The sequence below is a fragment of the Neoarius graeffei genome, chromosome 10 (genome assembly GCF_027579695.1).
Source record: "Neoarius graeffei isolate fNeoGra1 chromosome 10, fNeoGra1.pri, whole genome shotgun sequence".
NCBI lineage: Eukaryota > Metazoa > Chordata > Actinopteri > Siluriformes > Ariidae > Neoarius > Neoarius graeffei.
Genome location: NC_083578.1, coordinates 66679582 through 66700963, shown reverse-complemented (window position 1 = coordinate 66700963; position 21382 = coordinate 66679582). Strand labels below are relative to the sequence as shown.

The 21382-nt window shown below is 41.8% G+C and overlaps 1 protein-coding gene across 1 annotated transcript in view; it reads left to right on the top strand.

Annotated features, from left to right (window-relative positions):
* Positions 1 to 21382, top strand: part of slc16a1b (solute carrier family 16 member 1b) — a 100159-nt gene that overhangs the window by 43349 nt on the left and 35428 nt on the right. The gene's annotated exons all lie outside the window — the stretch shown is intronic.

Here is a 21382-nt window from a genome sequence, read left to right as displayed (position 1 = left end):
TCTGCAGCCTCGCTTTTGCTTCCGCTCCCGGTGCCGCCTCCTTCGCTTTGCTTCCGATAACAATCCACGGAGACCCCGCTGGTCTCGCTGTCTCGTCCGGAATGTTTTTTTTTTTCTCGTCCGGAATGTTGTGCATGCGATGGAAATCGCTACAAACCGTCATTTTCTGCTGGAAACCAATGTCCAGTAAGTCCATACGGTTGTAGTGGATATTGAAGTCCGGTACAGACGAACAACACACAAAAATACACACAAAAAACATAACCGTGTACAGGTAGGGAGAGCTTGTAGCCGCAGCCGTTGTAGTAGAATTGTATATAGTAGGGTTTTCCAGAAGAAAAGGTAGAAGTAAAAGCAGAAGTAGAAGGCGGAAATATGGCTAGTTTTTTGTTTCTTTTTTATCAGACATCTAGTTTTTGGGTTTGTTTACCTGACATGTTTCGACGTACGACTGTCGTCTTCCTCAGAGTGTCACCGGATGTTATTGGTGACGCATCTTTTATCAGCTGATGTTTCCGAAGGCGTGGCCTTCCTGTCTGGATTGACAGGTCGGTCACGCCTTCTACTGTCAGTTCGTCCCCTGCAAGATGGCACTCCAGGTATGGGAGAGCATGTATGCTCCCTCATCTCGGTTGATGGTCCTCGGACTTCGCTTACGGATCTCCATGGCCTCCCTGATCCAGCGCTGATGTTTATTATCTTCTGTGCGGATGACTCTGGCATTCCCCCAGTCCATAATATGATTTTCCCTTTTGCAATGATCTGTTATGGCTGACTTATAATTTTCCTGTTGTGCCTTTTCCTTTATTGTTCGGGTTTGTCTTGTAGCTGTCTCCTTTTCGCACTCTTTCTTATGTTCATTTTTTCTTGTGTTGAAACTCCTTCCTGTCTCCCCAATGTAAGTTTTATTGCATAATTGACATGGAATCTCATATATGGTGTTGCATCTGTTGTCCGGATGTATTCTGTCTTTGGGATGAACCAGGATCTGACAGAGTGTTGTGTGTATGGTTTGACAGGTGTGTTAATGTTGTGTTTCCTCATTGCTCTTTGAATGCGTTCAGTTATTCCCCTGATGTATGGTAATGTCACTACTCCCCTGTGTTCTTGTTTGTTAGTTTGTTTTTTCTCTTTCTTCTGTGTTTTGTTGTTCTTAACCTGTTCCACCCCTTTGGATATTGCCCATTGTGGATATTGACATGCCTTCAGTGCGTGTTGTATATGTTGTTCTTCCTGTTCTTTGTCCTGTGGATCTGTAATTATTGCTGTGCGTTCATGTAATGTTCTGACTACCGATATTTTGTGCATTATGGGATGTTCGGAAGTCCAGTTTAAATATTGGTCGGTGTGTGTGGGTTTCCTGTGTACTTTTATTTTGATGTCCCCATCTTCTGTGTGATGTATTTTTAAATCCAAAAATGCTATTGACTGCTCCGTTTCTTCTTCATGTGTGAATTTTATATTGCCGGTATTATCTATGGTGTTGAGATGGTCGGTGAGTTGTTGAGTGTGTCCCCTCTTCACTTTTTCTAGTATGTCATCCACGTAACGTTTCCAGAGTGTTGGCCTGTATTCTGCTGGTATTGTAGTGAGTGCTTTCTGCTCCAGATCTTCCATGAAAAAGCCGCACATGATGGCTGATAGTGGGTCTCCCATGGCAAAACCTTCCTTTTGTCTGTAAATTGTATTCCTGAACTGAAAGTATGTGGATGTGGCGATGAATTGAAGGAGCTGAGTGATGTCTTGTACAGTGAGGTTTGTGCGTTTCCTGAGCGTCCTGTCTGTTTTTTTTTATTTTTCTTGTACTATCTGTATGGTGGCTTCCGTGGGTGTTCTGGTGAAGAGATCTGACGTCGTGTGAAATGAAAACTTCGTCTTGCTGCATTTTGATGTTTTTTAGTTCTTCTGCCAGTTGTTTTGAGTTTTTGCAGTGTTGGTCTGTGAGTCCTAGTAATGGTTTAATTATTTCGGTGAGTGCTTTTGATAAGTTGTATGTGACTGAACCAATGCTATCTACTATGGGGCGTAATGGTGTTCCTGGTTTGTGTATTTTTGGTGTGCCGTAAATCCTGGGGATGATGTTGGCTGTGGGTCCTAAATGATTGTATGCCTGCTTGTCTATTTTATTTTCATCGAGTAGTGGTTTGAGTAGTGCTTTAGGTTTCTTTTTCTTGTCTTCTGTTGGGTCTTTTTTTTAATATTTCAAATGCGTTGTCACTGAGTAATTCAATCATTTTTCGTTCATATTCATCAGTGTCCATAATAACTGTTGTCCTGCCTTTATCTGCTGGGAGGATTGTGATATCTGAGTCATTCCGTGCCAACTCACCTAAGGGTCCCCACATCACCGTCTCAGATTTTGCTCAAAAAATTCTATAATCAAGAATCATATGTTTGTACCACACATGCAAAATATTAGCTCCCAATTCATTGTAGTTTTGGAACTACAGGCCTTTGAAATTTTGATGTCAAAATACCACATGACGAAATGGCTCTTTCCCCAACTTCAGAGACCCATAACTTTTTATTGCAGCTATCTAGACAGTTGTGTTTGCAGATTCTTACTGAATGATACCCACTCTTTTCAAATCTGTTGCCACAAAGCCTCTGAAGGACATACGTTTTGCATAATGGGAAGCCAAAAATGACGTTTTGGCCAAAATCACTTAAAATTCATTAAAACTCTAGGGGGCATAGTAGAAATATGAAGCTAGTTAGATTTTTTTCCTCACTACATAGTAATTGTAGGGTTGTTATCTGTTCACAGAAACATATTTTGCCATGAAATTTCAATTCCTGAATTTAAAAAATTTTTTTTAACATCTTACGTCCTTTCCGAGGGGGCTAAAATAGGGCATTTTTGCCATCTTATTTGGTCATGTGGCTAGGGGTTTAGGATCTTCTAATTTTTTGTGAAGATGCTCTCATATAAGATGTAACTACTCCCTGATTTTTTTTTAACAAACGCCCCTTGCTTCATATTTTAATAATTTGTTTTGTACATGGACAGTTTCATCATTTTTCACTTTTTTCCACATTCAGAACTCTGTAACTCTAAATTGGAAGATTCCTACTAGCAGCTATTTCAGATTTACATACACTGACACACAAATTTTCATATTTTAGTAGTAGTATGCCCAAGAAATTCATATTTTTCTTTCTATTGGGACCTAAAAACAGCTATTTGGCCAAAAATGACAAAAACGCTGGGCAGCTTTTAATAAACAAGGGAATAATGAAGGGGTGTTTTGCACACAAATTAAGGCTTATAAGAACCTAATCTAGGCATACACATTTCCTGAACAACTTTTACTGTATTGTATAGTATTTTTTGCAATTAGAAAATTTTAGGTATAATTGCAATTTTTGTTGAATATCCTTGGAAAATATAGAAAAATAACAACAAAATTCTGGAGTAGTATTTTTAATATACTTCAAGGTTGTGTAAGCACAAAACATTTAGCAATGAGGTTTTATTTACATATTAACACATTCAATGATCCATGATCATGATGTTGAAAAACATCACAAGATTTGTACATAATTTAAAGTCAAATATGGGCATCCGTGATAATGGGTAATTCATTCACAGGCAGTACAGTTTCATGTGATGTGCTAAGACACTCATAAACTGTCATCTAGTAGTACATAAGTTAAAACTTAAGTCTTTCACAAGTTTGAAGTCATCCTCTGTTAGTTGGTATTGGCGTCCCCCACTTTTTATGTTTGGGGCCTCTACCACACAAAGGACATGAAGCAAAGGCACCCAACATTCATCTTTCCTGCTTTGTGGTGGCCATGAGAATGTGTTGCCTCGTCCTTGTCTCATGAAATTGACATACACATCATTTTCTTCATTTCTGGTGACAATATTTCCAATGTACCATTTTCTGTCATAAACACAGGCAATATATTTGCCCGGCTGGTACATATTTGGTGCAGATTGGGACATTTGGCTTGGGGCCTGTAACTGGGACTGTAAAACTGGTGTGGTTTCAGGTCCTATGTCCACTACCGATGATGGTACCACATCAGAAGAAACCCTTCTCATCTCCAGCTGAGTGGGTGCAATTGGGCTAAGGATATCATTGCTAATATATATATATATATATATATATATATATATATATATATATATATATATATATGGATAGAAAAAGTCACCACATCTTTAATTTATGAGGAAAATAGCCCATTCCCTCCAGAACTTGAAAAATATCAAGTCAACATTTTTGTCATTTTTGGCCAAATAGCTGTTTTTAGGTCCCAATAGAAAGAAAAATATGAATTTCTTGGGCATACTACTACTAAAATATGAAAATTTGTATGTCAGTGTATGTAAATCTGAAATAGCTACTAGTAGGAATTTTCCAATGTAGAGTTACAGAGTTCTGAATGTGGAAAAAAGTGAAAAATGATGAAACTGTCCATGTACAAAACAAATTATTAAAATATGAAGCAAGGGGCGTTTGTTAAAAAAAATCAGGGAGTAGTTACATCTTATATGAGAGCATCTTCACAAAAAATTAGAAGATCCTAAACCCCTAGCCACATGACCAAATAAGATGGCAAAAATGCCCTATTTTAGCCCCCTCGGAAAGGACGTAAGATGTTAAAAAAAATTTTAAAAATTCAGGAATATAATTTTCATCGCAAAATATGTTTCTGTGAACAGATAACAACCCTACAATTACTATGTAATGAGGAAAAAAATCTAACTAGTTTCATATTTCTACTAGGCCCCTTAGAGTTTTAATGAATTTTAAGCGATTTTGGCCAAAATGCCATTTTTGGCTTCCTATTATGCAAAAAGTATGTCCTTCAGAGGCTTTCTGGCAACAGATTTGAAAAGAGTGGGTATCATTCAGTAAGAATCTGCACACACAACTTTCTAGATAGCTGCAATAAAAAGTTATGGGTCTCTGAAGTTGGGGAAAGAGCCAATTTCGACATGTGGTGTTTTGACATCAATATTTCAAAGGCCTGTAGTTCCAAAACTACAACATAATTGGGGGCTAATATTTTGCATGTGTGGTACAAACATATGATTCTTGATTAGAGAATTTTTTGAGTAAAATCTGAGACGGTGATGTGGGGGAGTTCCTGAAATTTAGGTGAGTTGGCACGGAATGACCCATCTTTATTTTTAGCTAATGTTCTCATAGCTTTGGCTTCCTGTTTGGTGATGTTACTGGGTGGTGGTTTGGCCGTTTTCAATATACCAGCTATTGCGTTTCTTAGTGCTGCTTTTTGTCCCTGATCCTGTATTTTCTCACATGCTAATTCAGTTGCCAGAATGAATTCATCGTGAGGTATATTGTTCGGTGTGACAGCGTAGTTGAGTCCTTTTGCTAATATACTGCGTTCTGCTTGTGAGAGTTTGTACCTTGATATATTATGAATCCATTTGTCGTTGATGTGTGCGTGCTCCGGTTCTGCCTTCTTTTTATGTGCGATGAGTTTGTCCAGTTTTCGTATTTGTCGGGTTTTTGTCATGGTGAATTCCTGTTCGTGTATGTCTGCCAAGTGTCCGTGTAATGCTAATTCCATTTCCTTGTTTTGGGGAAACCAGCGTTTGAAAGTTTCCATCTCCCTATGTAGTTCGCTGTTGATATTATTTAGTTTGTCCGTTGTGCACCGTATCCGTTCTTTTACCAGAGTCATCCGCACTTTCCTGATCATCTTTTCCGCATTTCTGGTTGGAATTGGGTTCTTGATGTTCAGGCTGGCCGGTACGACTTCCTCATCCCGGCAGCGCAGATTGAATCTCAGGTGATTCCTGTAGCGTGCCCGTTTTCGTGTCAATCTCTCTATGCGGCGAAACTCCTTGATGCTTTCGTCTCCGTAACTTATTCTTAATCTTTCGATTACGTTCATTATGTCTTATATTAAATATAGTTAGTTTTTTGTTTCTTTTTTATCAGACATCTAGTTTTTGGGTTTGTTTACCTGACATGTTTCAACGTACGACTGTTGTCTTCCTCAGAGTGTCACCGGATGTTATTGGTGACGCATCTTTTATCAGCTGATGTTTCCGAAGGCGTGGCCTTCCTGTCTGGATTGACAGGTCGGTCACGCCTTCTACTGTCAGTTCGTCCCCTGCAAGATGGCACTCCAGGTAACCTGGAGTTCAACAGGAAAATTATAAGTCAGCCATAACAGATCATTGCAAAAGGGAAAATCATATTATGGACTGGGGGAATGCCAGAGTCATCCGCACAGAAGATAATAAACATCAGCGCTGGATCAGGGAGGCCATAGAGATCCGTAAGCGAAGTCCGAGGACCATCAACCGAGATGAGGGAGCATACATGCTCTCCCATACCTGGAGTGCCATCTTGCAGGAGACGAACTGACAGTAGAAGGCGTGACCGACCTGTCAATCCAGACAGGAAGGCCACGCCTTCGGAAACATCAGCTGATAAAAGATGCGTCACCAATAACATCCGGTGACACTCTGAGGAAGACGACAGTCGTACGTCGAAACATGTCAGGTAAACAAACCCAAAAACTAGATGTCTGATAAAAAAGAAACAAAAAACTAACTATATTTAATATAAGACATAATGAACGTAATCGAAAGGAAATATGGCGTTTGACCGACAAGATGGCGTCTGTCACAATCTGGATCGGCTGTGACGTCACATGCAAGTGCTCCATAGCACAGGTTGCATCACTGAATGTGAGTTTGCAACAGCCTCAGTCGAGTCAGGGGTTTAATACAAGTGCCGGTTTTATCCTTCTCCATCCCTTTTTGATTATTTTTTTAATTGATAATAAAGTGGTAAAACTAAAGTCTTACTAAATAAAAGGCAAAACCTTCCCTAATGGTGCATATGACCTCTCGCGTACTTAAAGGAGATACGCAGAGCCTTTATTTTAAAATAAATTTGAGTGGATAGTATCTCCATCCTTTACTCTTGTATGCTGCATAAATGGGAATTAAAATTTTTTTTTGAGAGTTAAAATTGACCACAAAGTTGGCATTGGAGCTGCCCCGCTGAGCCAGCCAGTCCTGAGTGCGTGACATCACAGCAGGAACTGGTTTTAAGGCCGAGGCCTTTTACAGCTATAGACCAAAGTCATATAAATAAAAATTTATGGTGAAAGTAAGAAATACCCTTACTGACTTGCTCAACTAAGACTGATTTGACTTCATTGGTTGTGGGTCGACTCTCATTAAAACAGGATAGGTGTTATAACTTATGCAGCATACATGTACACGCATGCATTTTCACTGATAAAACGTAAAAGGCTCATTAAATAATCAGATGAACTGAGACAATCACATTCTGATGCAAATTAAATAATCTTATACCGGTAACTTAAATATACAATACAAGTTACATGTGTTAATCTAAATGCAGGGAAACGAGTGGTGGTTTTTTTGTTTGTTTGTTTTTTTAAATCCAAATGAATCGGAGCTTACCCATCTGTGTTCTCACTTCTTGAAGTCCGATCTTGTGGCCGATTTGTTTTTGAAACAATCTGACTTTGTTGTTCGTTCAGTTCTCCCTTCATTCACTACTTCCACATCAGGGTGAGATGGCAGCAATATCCAGTTTAGAAATCAGACGGCTGGTCCACTCCTTCACTTTTCTTCATACTGTGTACTCCACCATTACTGCTGGGCTCAGGCAATTATTAAAACCCGGGACGGAAAGGGATGTCACCGGTTTTAGCAACAACTACGGGGAGGTCACTGCCCGAGCGATATGTCCCGTCCCGTTCCGTCCCGGGTTTCAGCAACAACCCTCGGCTCACTCCGGGAGGACTGGTGCAACTGAACTTACTTTCCTTTTAAAGAAAAAAAAATACTTTTATTTTAGTTTTCTTTTCCTTTAATTGTTGGTACTGCACCCTCTTTCAATACGGGCTTATAGCCAACGCCCCTCAACAGATCAGAGGTCTCATACGAGTCTTCAGTAAAATGTGCAGAGCAGAGGAGAGACCACTTCATAGGCGCCCAGTGTGCCCATGAACAACTTGCAAAACGCGTCCAAACCTTTGCAGTTTGAACATTCTTGGGCCATGAATGCAATGTAAATCCACCTTCTGTTGCTGCACCGGCCAGCAAAACATCTACGTGGCATGGCGATAAATCAGCTCAAAATGGAGGATCGGAGTTGCAGTCAGCTCTGTGTTTTAGTATAGTGGAAATGGCGATGAGACCGATAGACTTCCTGCTGTGACGTTATGGACGTCAAGGTCATTCACTCAGACCGCTACCTATATGAATCATAAAAATTTCTATATTAGATTTATTAACGCTTAAAACTATTCCTGTGCCATTCTTGAGGTCTCAAGGCATTTATAAACGAAAGTGAGGCCATGGCTCTGCGTATATGCTTTAAGTAGAAGTAAATGTTTGACCTCCCTTCTCAGCTCTTTGATGGACAGTGTGCACAGTCCTGTCCACGTCTTGCTTCACTCACTGTATCTGTGATGAAGCATTACTACTAATATACTTTCAATACCGAAGGCTTTCCATAATGTAACTGCTTTATAAGCACCTTATTTACTACCAGAAGGGTTTCATGTTTACCAAACAATTACCACTCAGTTTAAAAAAAAAAAAAAAAGAGCGTAATATAGTCTCCTGAACTCGACCTTGGTGGTACTGTGTTAATACTGTTATTTGGTAATGCTGTAACTCTTGATGACCCCAGGATTTTGAAGTCACTTTCCAGTTGTGGGAACTTGCAAAATGACTCGCAGCTTTGAGTGATTTTGTGATGACTGCAACCCACGTTCAATCAATTACATTAGACTAAATTTAGCTTTAACTTGTAAAACTAATGGGTATCTGGTAAATGGTGTTGAATGAAAGCTTGGTGTTGGCTGTGTGTATTTTCACGCAAATGTTTAAATTGTTAGAGATTTGGTTCTAACTTTTGCCACATGGTGTTAAGCTGGTTGTGCATATGGGCATCCTAATTTGTATTCTTTATTTGGACAGTGATGCTGTGATGTGCATTATTCTGGTAAAGGTCTAGGTGGGTGGGTTAAACATGAAAACCCTTCTGGTAGTAAATAAGGTGCTTATATAGCAGTTACATTCTAAACTGGACTGTGACCTAGGATTTATAGCTAGTAGCTTAGGTGATTTCAGGTCAGTGTTTTGAAATAATAATCAACATGAGCAGCAGTTCAAAAAGATGCCGTAGGCTGGCTTCATGTGTCTCAGAGGAAGCACATGATTAACCTTCACCTTCCCTGGTCAGTAGCGGTTATGTGATGGGGACGGGGGGAATTGGCGATGACTGACTGCATTAAAGCAGATACGCAGAACCTTTATTTTTAAATAAATTTCTGAGTGGCTAGTATCTCCATCCTTGACTCTTGTATGCTGCATAAATGGGGAAAACGTATATTTTTGAGAGTTAAAATTGACCGCAAAGTTGGCATTGGAGCTGCCCCGCTGAGCCAGCCATGCCTGAGTGCGTGACGTCACTGCAGTAACCGGTTTTAAGGCCGAGGCCTTTTACAGCTATAGACCAAAGTCATATAAATAAAAATCTATGGTGAAAGTAAGAAATACCGTTACTGACTTGCTCAACTAAGACTGATTTGACTTCATTGATTGTGGGTCGACTCTCATTAAAACAGGATAGGTGTTATAACTTATACAATGTACATGCATGCATTTTCACTGATAAAACGTAAAAGGCTAATTAAATAATCAGATGAACTGAGACAATCACGTTCTGAAGCAAATTAAATAATCTTATACCGGTAACTTAAACACACAATACAAGTTACATGTATTAATCTAAATGCAGGGAAACAACGAGTGTTGGTGTTTTTGTTATTTCATATCCAAATGAGTCGGAGCTTACCCGTCTGTGTTCTCGCTTCTTGAAGGCCGATCTTGTGGCCGATTTGTTTCAGAACAAATCTGACTTTCAGTTGTTCGTTCAATTCTCTGTTCATTCACTTCTTCCATGCAAGTGTGAGAGATTGCTGCTGAGGCAAGCATATCCAGCGGAGAAATCAGACGGCTGGTCCACTCATTCTCCATTTTCTCCATACCGAGTACTCCACCATTATTGCTCGGCTCAGGCAATTACTAAAACCCAGGACGTGACGTCACCGGTTTTAGCAACAACTGCGGGGAGGTCACTGCCTGAGTGATGTGTCCCGTTTCGTCCCAGGTTTTAGCAGCATCCCTCGGCTTAAGTTCCGGGAGAACTGGTGCAACTGAACTTACTTTCCTTTTCTTGTAGTTTTCTTTTCCTTTAATTATTGGTACTGCACTCTTTCAATACAGGCTTATAGCCAACACTTCTCAACAGATCAGAGGTTTCGTACGAGTCATCAGTAAAATGAGAGACCACTTTGTGGGCGCCCAATGTGCCCGTTTTCATCTCGCAAAACGTGTCCAAATCTTTGCAGTTTGAACATTCTTGGGCCATGAATGCAACGTAAATCCACCTTCTGTCATCTTGCTGCACCCACCAGCAACACATCTACATGACCTGGCGATAAATTAGCTCAAAATGGAAGCTCAAAGTTGCAGTCAGCTCTGTGTTTTAATATCGCGGAAGTGGCGATGACACAGCCTTCCTGCTGTGACGTCACAGATGTCAAGGTCATTCCCTCAGACCGCTACCTAATATAAATACTTTAATCGTAAAAAGTACTATTAGATTTGTTAATGCTCAAAACTATTCTTGTGCCATTCTTGAGGTCTCGAGGCATTTATAAACGGAAGTGAGGCCATGGCTCTGCGTATCTCCTTTTAAGTAGAAAATCAGGGGGGGGAATCCCCCCCCCAAAAAAAACGTTAAAGCATATGGCCATGGACTTCTAGGTACAGGAGTCTTTGTAGTGATTGGTAAACAGTTCGGCTTTTAAATTAAACATTCAAATTTGATGGAATTAAAGCAACGGTTTCAGCATACAGGTATGTGTCGACTTATGACTGTGTTTGGTTACGACTGACACGTTGTAAACCGATCTGTCATAAGTCGGCCTATGTTAAATGAACGTAAGTATATTGTGATGTGTAATGATATTGTAATCATCTTAAAGTCTTATTTTATCAACATTTTCTTATTTCATTACCTTAGCTCATTATTTGGTTTAAGTCAAACACTGCATACTACACTACGTACAGTACAATTCGTTTAATATGTGCAAAACAAAAAAAAATTAAATACAGGTGTGAAAAATAGAAAGCATTTTAGTTTGAAACATACCAAAATACAAATGTAAAACAGAGCAAAATACAAAATTTGGTGACCGCTGGCATCACTGGTGCTTGGCTGTGGGTCGTCTACGTTGTCATCAGCTGTTGCAGCGCTCGGGCTGGCGGGAGGATTTGCTCGTTTCATAAACCAGGAGCTGGGGCGGAAACTGTCGTACGCTCAGCTAGCTCAGCTGGGAAACAGTTGCCAGTCATAACCAGACAGTTGTAAAGTCGATCGGTTGTAAGTTGCATAGGTCGTAAGTTGACGACTACCTGTACTTGCTTTATATGACCGCTTGCTCACCTTAATAAAGAAGTCAAATGCATTTAAAAATACTTGGTATTAAAATTAATTGGCTACTGAAATAGTCTTACTGATGGCTACAGTAGCTGGTTAAAATCAGTGAGATGAAAATATGTTAGCTGCTTCAGTGTCAGTACTGAAATGTTTTTGGCTAGACTGTCTAAGTACCGTATTTTCTGGACTATAAGCCGCTACTTTTTTCCTAGGTTTTGAACCATGCGGCTTATACAAAGGTGCGGCTATTCTGTGGATTTTTCTTCCACCGCTAGGGGCGCTCTAACCGGAAGTAGAATCAAAAATAAGATAGACGAAAAATCAATGCAAAGAAGAATTAGCAGATCTTTAGCAGATAGAACACGCACGACAAATTACTAACTGGTAATTATTTTCAAATCCAGCGAAGATGATTAAAGTGACTTGTGGTTTCAAACACAGGAGAAATGAAGGCAAATAAATACCGGTTATTTTCTCTTGGTTCTGTTCCGTTTTAATCAGCAAAGTTGCTGCCGTGTTAAAAGGCACTGTTCGGAAAGAATCTGTTCAGGTACATACATGTACATTTACAGTACAAAATCGTTCTGTACATGCAGTAAATATCTAATTTTTCAACATAGATATCTGCGGCTTATAGCCTGGTGCGGCTTGTATATCTTTTTTTTTTTTTTTTTTAAATAGAGCGGATGCGGCTTATATACAGGTGCGCTCTATAGTCCAGAAAATACAGTAAACATTTTATATAAGACCAGTCTGTCGTATCTTGGTAATAAATAGGGCTTGGTGCACTTTACCTTCCAAACTGTGCTAACAAACTAACACCAATTTTGTAAAACATTTGTCATTTTTCAATTTTGTGACCTTTAGTGGCTGCACTGAGGTTGACAGGACACAACTCCTAAAATGAATTCTTACTTTGTAGCAGGTCAAGTCAAATTCATGTCAGGAAAAGCAAAAGCTACTGGCTACACATAGAGCTTTATGTTGTGCGTTAACATGCCCCATATACTGTATACACACTTTTTTTTTTAATCTGATCTATCTGAGCATGTTAAACCACTGTATAGTAGAATACTACATTGCACCTTATGAACCCTACACCACATTTGCACCAGCACTCAGCCCATGCTAGATAAACGGACATCTGTCTAACGGGACTGAAGGATGGGTTGAAGAGCTGCCCGTGATGTTGCAGTGGAGCTTTAAGTATTTTTGGGAGGAATGTTAAGTTGATTCTTGTCAGATGGAGCTGAGGCTTGGGAGATTAATCATGAGATTTAGGCCCAATTCTAATTTCTACCCCTCCCCCTTCCCCTTGGCCCTTCCCCTTGAAACTGAGCTACAAGGGATAGGGCTTGAAATTCAACCCCTACGTATTGGGATAGCCCTTCAACGATCGCATACGTCATCGCGTACCTCCGTCAGCGTTTACGTTAGCAAAACGCGACCAAATGCGTCACTGGCTGCGACCAGCCGCTACAGTCAGGGCCAGAGGCAGAACCAGAAATCTCTGCTGGCAGGGTGTGATTTGTTAACTAACACCACTGAATGGGATATCTTTGGTGCTTCGTGCACCACATCCGACAGAATGAGGTGTCAGAACACTCATGTAAACAATAAAAGCGAGAATAACAGAACAAAACGTACGCAGTCAAGCAACCGAAAACAATACTCACTCCCAAAGCTTTTTAGCAGCAGCTTGGATTTCAGAAATCGCTGCTCATTCTCAGCTCGAAAGCGAATCAAGCGGCGTGTTTCCTCTGGATAACAACTTAAAACACGTAAATAATGGAGAAAATACATTTATGACAATCTTTCGCCGCGGGAACCGCCATCTTTCTGAAATCCGCATGAAATCTCGCTGAAATCCGCATGGCATTGTGGGAAATCACTCAAACCCCTTCGTTCGGAGTCAGCTCCAGGAAAATCTCCGTTTGGAGGGGTACAGAAGCCCTACCCCTACCCCTCCGCGTTAACTGGGATTGGGATACCCCTACCCCTTCACGTGAACGCGCAAAATGGAGGGGAAGGGCCAAGGGGTATGTCCAAGGGGTGAAATGGGATTCGGCCTTATTTACATGGCATTTGACACGGACAACTCTGGGTTGTGGTGTTTTGAGAGGATGTGCATCCCATTGAATACCAGAGTACATTCTTTGGTCTGGCCTCAGCACATGGAACACCATGGGGAGCTGGAAGAAGGAATCCTCTACTCAATCTCCTGAGACTTCCAGCCAAAGCATCCATTTAAAAGCATAGCGTAGGCGTTGATAAGATGAAGAGTTTATCTACCATTTTGTATTTCTTGCTGATGGGCTGGAGGCATTTTTCTCTTTCAGGTCCATTGTGAATTATGTAATGCTACTTTTTTTTTTAATGAAAAGCATGCTTTTAAATACCATTTCACATTAAATGGTTTTATGTCATGTTCCTCAAATGAGGCCATAGCTAACATTTCATCTCTGTTACCATTTTAGAGAATAAAACGTCTTCATATGTTCCTACTGTTTTCAAAAATCTCACAGCGTCATGGTTTTTACAACATTTGTTCCAGAGAGCGATCAGAAGCACTTGACAAAATATGAATCAGTCAGTCTGATTAGTCTGGCACTCAGGGTTTATTTTTGCACCAGTGAGAAAATTTTATTTATTTATTTATTGGGGGGGGTATTTAATGAGGATATCAAAATTTCTTGATCTGGGGGAAGGAAGGGAAGAAAGCATAAGAATGATCAAGCTGTTGTTGCACCACAATTAGTGTTGGTATTTGTTCAGAAGTGAATGACTCAATTTGTATTTCTTCTACTTCCTCATCTCATTCTCATTATCTCTAGCTGCTTTATCCTGTTCTACAGGGTCGCAGGCAAGCTGGAGCCTATCCCAGCTGACTACAGGCGAAAGGCGGGGTACACCCTGGACAAGTCGCCAGGTCATCACAGGGCTGACACATATGCCGCTTTTCCACTACAAACGCGGCTGAGTTGGGCTGACCCGTGCCGTGCCGTGCTGAGTTGGGCTGAGTTGAGCTGAGTGGGGCTGTTGGAGTTGCATTTTGACTACAACCGCGCTGAACCGTGCTGGCTGGAAGTGGGCGGACACATTGGGTGGAGTTAGCGAAAGTTGGTGGACGTCACGTGATGTCGTTAGGCGGCGCAAACAGTGACATCAGTGACCTTTTAAGCGGTAGTCTCACGACCCGGATAGTAAACAATAAACATGGAGTCGTTAGTGTTGCTGGTCTTGGTGCTGTGGCTTGTTGTCACCGACAACGCCAACAGATACTGGCAAGAGCGTATAGATGAGGCGAGGCGCATAAGGCTTCAGAAATTCTCGTAATTCTTCTTCTTCCGGGTTTACGGTGTTTACAGATCCCAGCGTGCTCGCGGGGCGTGTGTGGGCATGTGAGGACACTCCTCCTCACCAATCAGTGCACAGGGGAGTGTCTCCTCACGCCCCTAGCCCCACTCGGCTCGGTTTGGCTCGCTTCAGCCCCACTCCAAAACCGTGCGAGTTTTGGGTGCTAAGCAGGGCTGAAGCGAGCTGAGTCATGCTGCTCTGAGGTAGTCAAAACGCGAGCCGTGTCGGGCTGAAGTGAGCTGAAAAAGGGTAGTGGAAAAGGGCCAAAAGATACAGACAACCATTCACACTCACATTCACACCTACGGTCAATTTAGAGTCACCAGTTAACCTAACCTGCATGTCTTTGGACTGTGGGGGAAACCGGAGCACCCGGAGGAAACCCACGCGGACAACATGCAAACTCCACACAGAAAGGCCCTCGCCAGCCACAGGGCTCGAACCCGGACCTTCTTGCTGTGAGGCGACAGCGCTAACCACTACACCACCGTGCCGCCCCTTCTACTTCCTCAAAAAACAAAGCTAAACAGTTAAGTGTTAATCCCTGCAATCATTTTCTCAAAGGTACCCAGCATCAAGATTAAGGATTTCTAGCCCCCTTCAGAATTATTGGCACCCTTCATAAAAATGTATACACAGACCTTGTGCGCGCATCATTCTTGAACACGTCTTTTAATAATAGCATTTTCTCTCAGAAACGCATGCCTAAAGTGGTGCTTCTACTGAATTTTAAGTAGATGCAAACAAATGATTTTGTAAAAAACTTGTACAGTTTTTCATTTACTCACAGTCCCCAGGGACTGTAAATGCAGATACATCATGGGTGGAAAGTGGGAGCTGGGAAGAGGTCAAAGATTAGTTTTAGAATCGTACAATGCAGTTGATTCTTGTGGTTTTCAAGTTTGAAAATCAAATGCTGGTAAACGCCTCCCATAAGCTGTTTGGAAGGGTCGCAAGAAAGCAGCACTACTTGAGAGAATCCCACAGATTGCAGTACCCGTCCTGAACTTCATAAAGCATCAAAAGAATTTCAGTTGGCTTCATGTGGTGGTGTCAGAAGATAACCAGATCAGACTTCTGGTGTCATTCACACCATCAGCATGTTTTGGAGTCAAAAGGAGAAACACCTGATGCCTCTCTTATTTTACAGAAGGACTTGGATATTTGGAGGTTATTTTGGAGCTGGTGCTTTTGGGGGCTCCTGTGAAGATTGTAGATCATGAATCATCCCTAAGTATTTATTAGGGATGTTAACCGATGACCGTTTGACCGGTGATGGACCGAATCAACGTCAACCGGTTAATTTTTTTTTTTGGTTGTCGGTTAAAAAAAAAAAAATCAATCGTTTTGAAGCTGCCGATTTTGGAACGGAGAACCTGGAATTCTGTGTTGTAAACGCTTGGGGCATGCCATGCGGTGTAAGGACGACAGCTGACAAATCAGAAACACCCATTCAGTCATGTCCCGCCCTACCGCCCCAGTTGAAACATAGGAAGTATGAGAAGAAAACAGTAAATCAGAAAGCTGCGCACATTTGCGCAGCTTCCGCGCAAATGTGCGCAGCTTTCTGATTTACTGTTTTCTTCTCATACTTATACTTCCTATGTTTCATGGACTGTAACGGCATTTGCTTATTTAGTAATTTTAATACAGAATTTACTCTGATGAAATTATTCAGACACTCCAACGCCCTCCCCCCCCAAAAAATTGGATCTGCATGATTCATCCGTGAAAAAGGCGCGCCGTTTGCATCCCTGTTTAAACTCATAGGTTAACCGACTTTAACCGGCTAATGAGGCTCGGTGGTCGGTCAAGATTTTTTTTAGTTTTCGCCATCCCTACTAAGTATCAGGATATTTTCAGCCAAAACTTGGTTGCCTCTGCCAAGAGGTTCAGACTGGGCCAAACACTTCCACAAACAGTGTTATGCAAGGACCAGGTCAATTTTTGGATTGTCTGAACAGAAGAGAGAAGTCTACAGCCACAAATCTAAGAGTACATTCATTCTCATCTCATTATCTCTAGCCGCTTTATCCTTCTACAGGGTCGCAGGCAAGCTGGAGCCTATCCCAGCTGACTACGGGCGAAAGGCGGGGTACACCCTGGACAAGTCGCCAGGTCATCACAGGGCTGACACATAGACACAGACAACCATTCACACTCACATTCACACCTACGGTCAATTTAGAGTCACCAGTTAACCTAACCTGCATGTCTTTGGACTGTGGGGGAAACCGGAGCACCCGGAGGAAACCTACGTAGACACGGGGAGAACATGCAAACTCCGCACAGAAAGGCCCTCGCCAGCCCCGGGGCTCGAACCCAGGACCTTCTTGCTGTGAGGCAACAGCGCTAACCACTACACCACGATGCCGCCTCTAAGAGTACAAGGGCTTTAAAATATTCTCCACCTCTATGGATCCGTTTAAGTGTCTGCAACCTTGTTAGACATTGCAAAGAAGAGACTGTGCTGCTGTTCTCTCCAGGACAGGCACCACAAAATATTAATTTTAAAGGGTGCCAATGATTTTGCGGAAAAAAATGCACTAATTAAACTATTTGGAGGAAAAACATTTTAAATAAAACAATGTGCTTGTATTGTTCAAACTCGAAAGATCACTGTGTGTGAGTGAGAGAGATATAAAATTTTGCTCATTTGTATAAAGGGTGCCAATAATTCTGGAGGATACTGCATCCTGCTGGAGACTGGGCTGAAGATGTGCTGCCTGTTGCTGCTCTTGACTGCTGTTCGGATGCTTTCTCTTCGGCTCTCCTTTTTTGGATATTGGCGAAAGCTCAGCTAGTCCAGGTCCGCACAAACAGGATGCATGTAACCAGAAGCCATGGAATAGCTGAGCCAGCATTTCTGCAAGAACGTGACCTTGCTCTCTGAGGCCTGCTTATGGAATAATGAGGGTTTTGCTGAGGAGCAATCATAACTAGGCAGATTGTTGCAGACTGCACCTACAGACGAACGTGCATAAATGCAGTGCTCAATGTTTAAGCTCTTCTTGTATGTAGCAAGCTGTTACCTTCAGTGTGGACTGCTGTGTGCATGCGTTCACTGCTTCAGATGGGCTAAATGCAGAGGAGGCAGCATTTCACTGCAAATGTACATGTGATGAATAACGGCTGCTGCTGCTTCCAAGGAGTGGTGGTGGTAGAGAGCACTGTCCAGCGTCAGTCGGAAATCTCCCATAGGTGTTCAGATCTAGTGACCTGAAGACAATAGCATACAAGTTACTTCGTTTTCGTATTCCTCGAACCGTTCATTGAGCCCTCAAGCACTGATGAGGGTGGGATCATCCTTGAAGATAGCATTCCCAATAGGATAGAAATGTTGTCATAGAATGTTCAGAAGAGTTCCGTATTGATTTGCAGTAGCCAGTTCCAGCAAAATTCCTCCCACGTGAAGGGGGTGGGGAGGGGTGTGGGTTTGTTTGTTTGTTTTATTTATTTATTTAAATTAATGTGACCTGAGTGAGAAATATTTACTAAATCAATCTTTGGAGAATGATGCCATGTATTACAGGGATCACTAACCAGTTATACTTGGGCGAACATTTGCTATTAATTCATAATTATTGTGGGTTTTGGTGGGGTTTTTTTGGTGGCATACTATCCACTGCAAAATACGGAGCTGTTGACTGTTCGTCATCGTGAGCCAACATTTCTGCTCTGTTCTGGGCTACACTTCAGGTTGCAGCTACTACATTCAAATTTCCTCTATATAATAGAAATGTATTGCTTTGTGGTTGAATATATTATGTTCTCTAAGTTGGTCTTGGGATTTTTTTATTTATTTTATCCTTTTTTTTTTTTTTTTTAAGGAGTTGCATCTGGCTCATATTAATAGCGAATGCTAATACTTCAGAATAGGGGTCGACCGATAATCGGCCTGGCCGATATATCGGGCCGATATTCTGCATTTTTAGGGTTATCAGTATCAGCCATAATTTCCACCGATATGCCGATAACATGCCTTTTTGCAGCCATTTCGTTCCTAACGCAACTGTCACTGCACGTCCTTTCCTGCACTCGCCTCTCTGAGTTCAAGAACACGGTCCCGCCCACCACAACATCTGATTTGTTTGGCACAAGAGATATAGCCAATCGACATGCGCAGCTAAACACTCTGAACTGTTTCAAGGCGCCCGTATCAAGGTAAGGACATGCTGCTTTTCCCGCAATCAGCGTTGCCAGATACTGCTGACGTTTTCCAGCCAAAATATGTTCAAAACCCGCTAAAATGCACTTAAAAAAGCCCAATCTGGCAACACTGCCCGCAATAAGTCACAAACGCACAAGTTGCAAAAGCACAACATCATTATATGTTTACATTCTTCATCTACTACTCGTTAAAATTGTCCATTTACATCTGTGTAGCCAGGCAAACTTAGCTTACAGAAGGAAGCACTTGAATTAGCCTACAACCAACTAGTCTCGCTGAAACAGCATAATGTAGGCTGCAGTCATTTTTAAATCCCCGTCTGGAAACATTGTGAATGTGTCAGTAGTTCTACTCGAACAGTAGAATGACAGCCATACAGAGAGGCGGTCAAGGGAAGACGAAATAAAACGTAGTGTTTGTGTTCTGTAGGCTAGCGCAAGCCTACTGGCTATTTGTTATGGTGATGAGTAAACTTCATGATGTGACTCGTGCTCAGAAAGCGCACTGCACTTGTATGTTCGGTAACTTTATAAAGCGCTGTTTGAACATTTAAACAAGCCAGGTGTGACTAGTATTTATAATGGCCCTTTTCCACTACCCTTTTTCAGCTCACTTCAGCTCGCTTCAGCTCACTTCAGCCCGACACGGCTCGCGTTTCGACTACCAAAAAACAGCACGACTCAGCTCGCTTCAGCCCTGCTTAGCCCCTAAAACTCGCACCGTTTTGGAGTGGGGCTGAAGCGAGCCAAACCGAGCTGAGTGAGGCTGGGGGCGTGAGCAGACACTCCCCTGTGCACTGATTGGTGAGGAGGAGTGTCTTCACATGCCCACACACGCCCCGCGAGCACGCTGGGATCTGTAAACACCGTAAACCCGGAAGAAGAAGAATTACGAGAATTTCTGGAGCCTTATGCGCCTCGCCTCATCTATACGCTCTTGCCAGTATCTGTTGGCGTGGTCGGTGACAACAAGCCACAGCACCAAGACCAGCAACACTAACGACTCCATGTCCTCCATGTTTATTGTTTACTATTCAGGTCGTGAGACTACCGCTTAAAAGCTCACTGATGTCACTGTTTGCGCTGCTTAACGACATCACGTGACGTCCACCCACTTTCGCTAACTCCACCCAATGTGTCCACCCACTTCCAGCCAGCACGGTTCAGCACGGTTGTAGTCGAAATGCAACTCCAACAGCCCCACTCAGCTCGACTCAGCACGGCACGGCTCAGCCCGACTCAGCCGCGTTTGTAGTGGAAAAGCGGCATAATTCTTGCGCAAGTGATTCTCCTCGCTAGCGCTTCTGATTCGGAAAGCGATATACTCTTAAAGGAGCAGCCGCTCCTAATAGGGAGTGATAGCCTACTTTACTGTATGTTTGATTTTACTTTTTAAAAAATGCTGCAGGCAGCTCCCTACACTTGGTTTGTTATTTAAAAACTACTTGAAGTTGGTAAGTCTTACTTAGTTCTTAGTGTAAAAGAATCCAGAGTGTATTTTCATTTATTTTCCACTGAAAATGGTGAGCTGCAATATAGTAGGGAGTGATTTTTTTATTGGTGAATATTTATTTTATTATTTTATTTCTCATTTTATCCTAACTAATGTTTGACTTTATTTTACAAATGCTGCTGGCATCTCCCTGCACAAAATTTTATGTTCAATTTTACAATTAAACATACATTTCATGGATATGAAGGTCTGTGTCAGTGTGTGCTATGTTTAATTTCATGTGAATTATAATGTTTACATTTATCGGTTGCACATATCGGTTATCAGCATCCCAATTCCATAATAATCGGTATCGGTATCGGCCCTGAAAAAAACATATCGGTCGATCCCTACTTCAGAATAGTCATAAATGTTTGCAAAAATTAGTCTAGTTGGCTAAGCTTCATCATCCTGGAGAATTTAATCAAAAATGGTGGAACTGCTGTATGCATTCAGCTCTTTCTGCAGAAACTACAGAGGTTTGAGTACACAAGTACTGTATGTATTCTGCTCTTCCTGCGTAAACCGCATGGAGGTGTGCACACGTGCATATGCAAAAAAAAGAGAGAGGAGTGCAGCAGAATTTCCTTAGAAGCACAGCAGTTTGCTGGCTGTTGGTTATTAGTCCCTTTCACATAATGTGTACACACGTGCGCATCTTAAAGTGCATATTCTGGACATATATATTTTTTTTCTTTTTTTTTTTTAAATGTGAAAGTATGTCCCTTTGCGCACTCATCCAGAAGGGTAATTTTGCACAAGGCCATCTGTCTACAGCAGAAAAAAATAAAATAACAAAACGCATCTGGAAAAACCCCAAGGGAGTCTGGAGCCAGATTCGTGACGTCACCTGCGGAAGCGCCAGCAGGCTGCA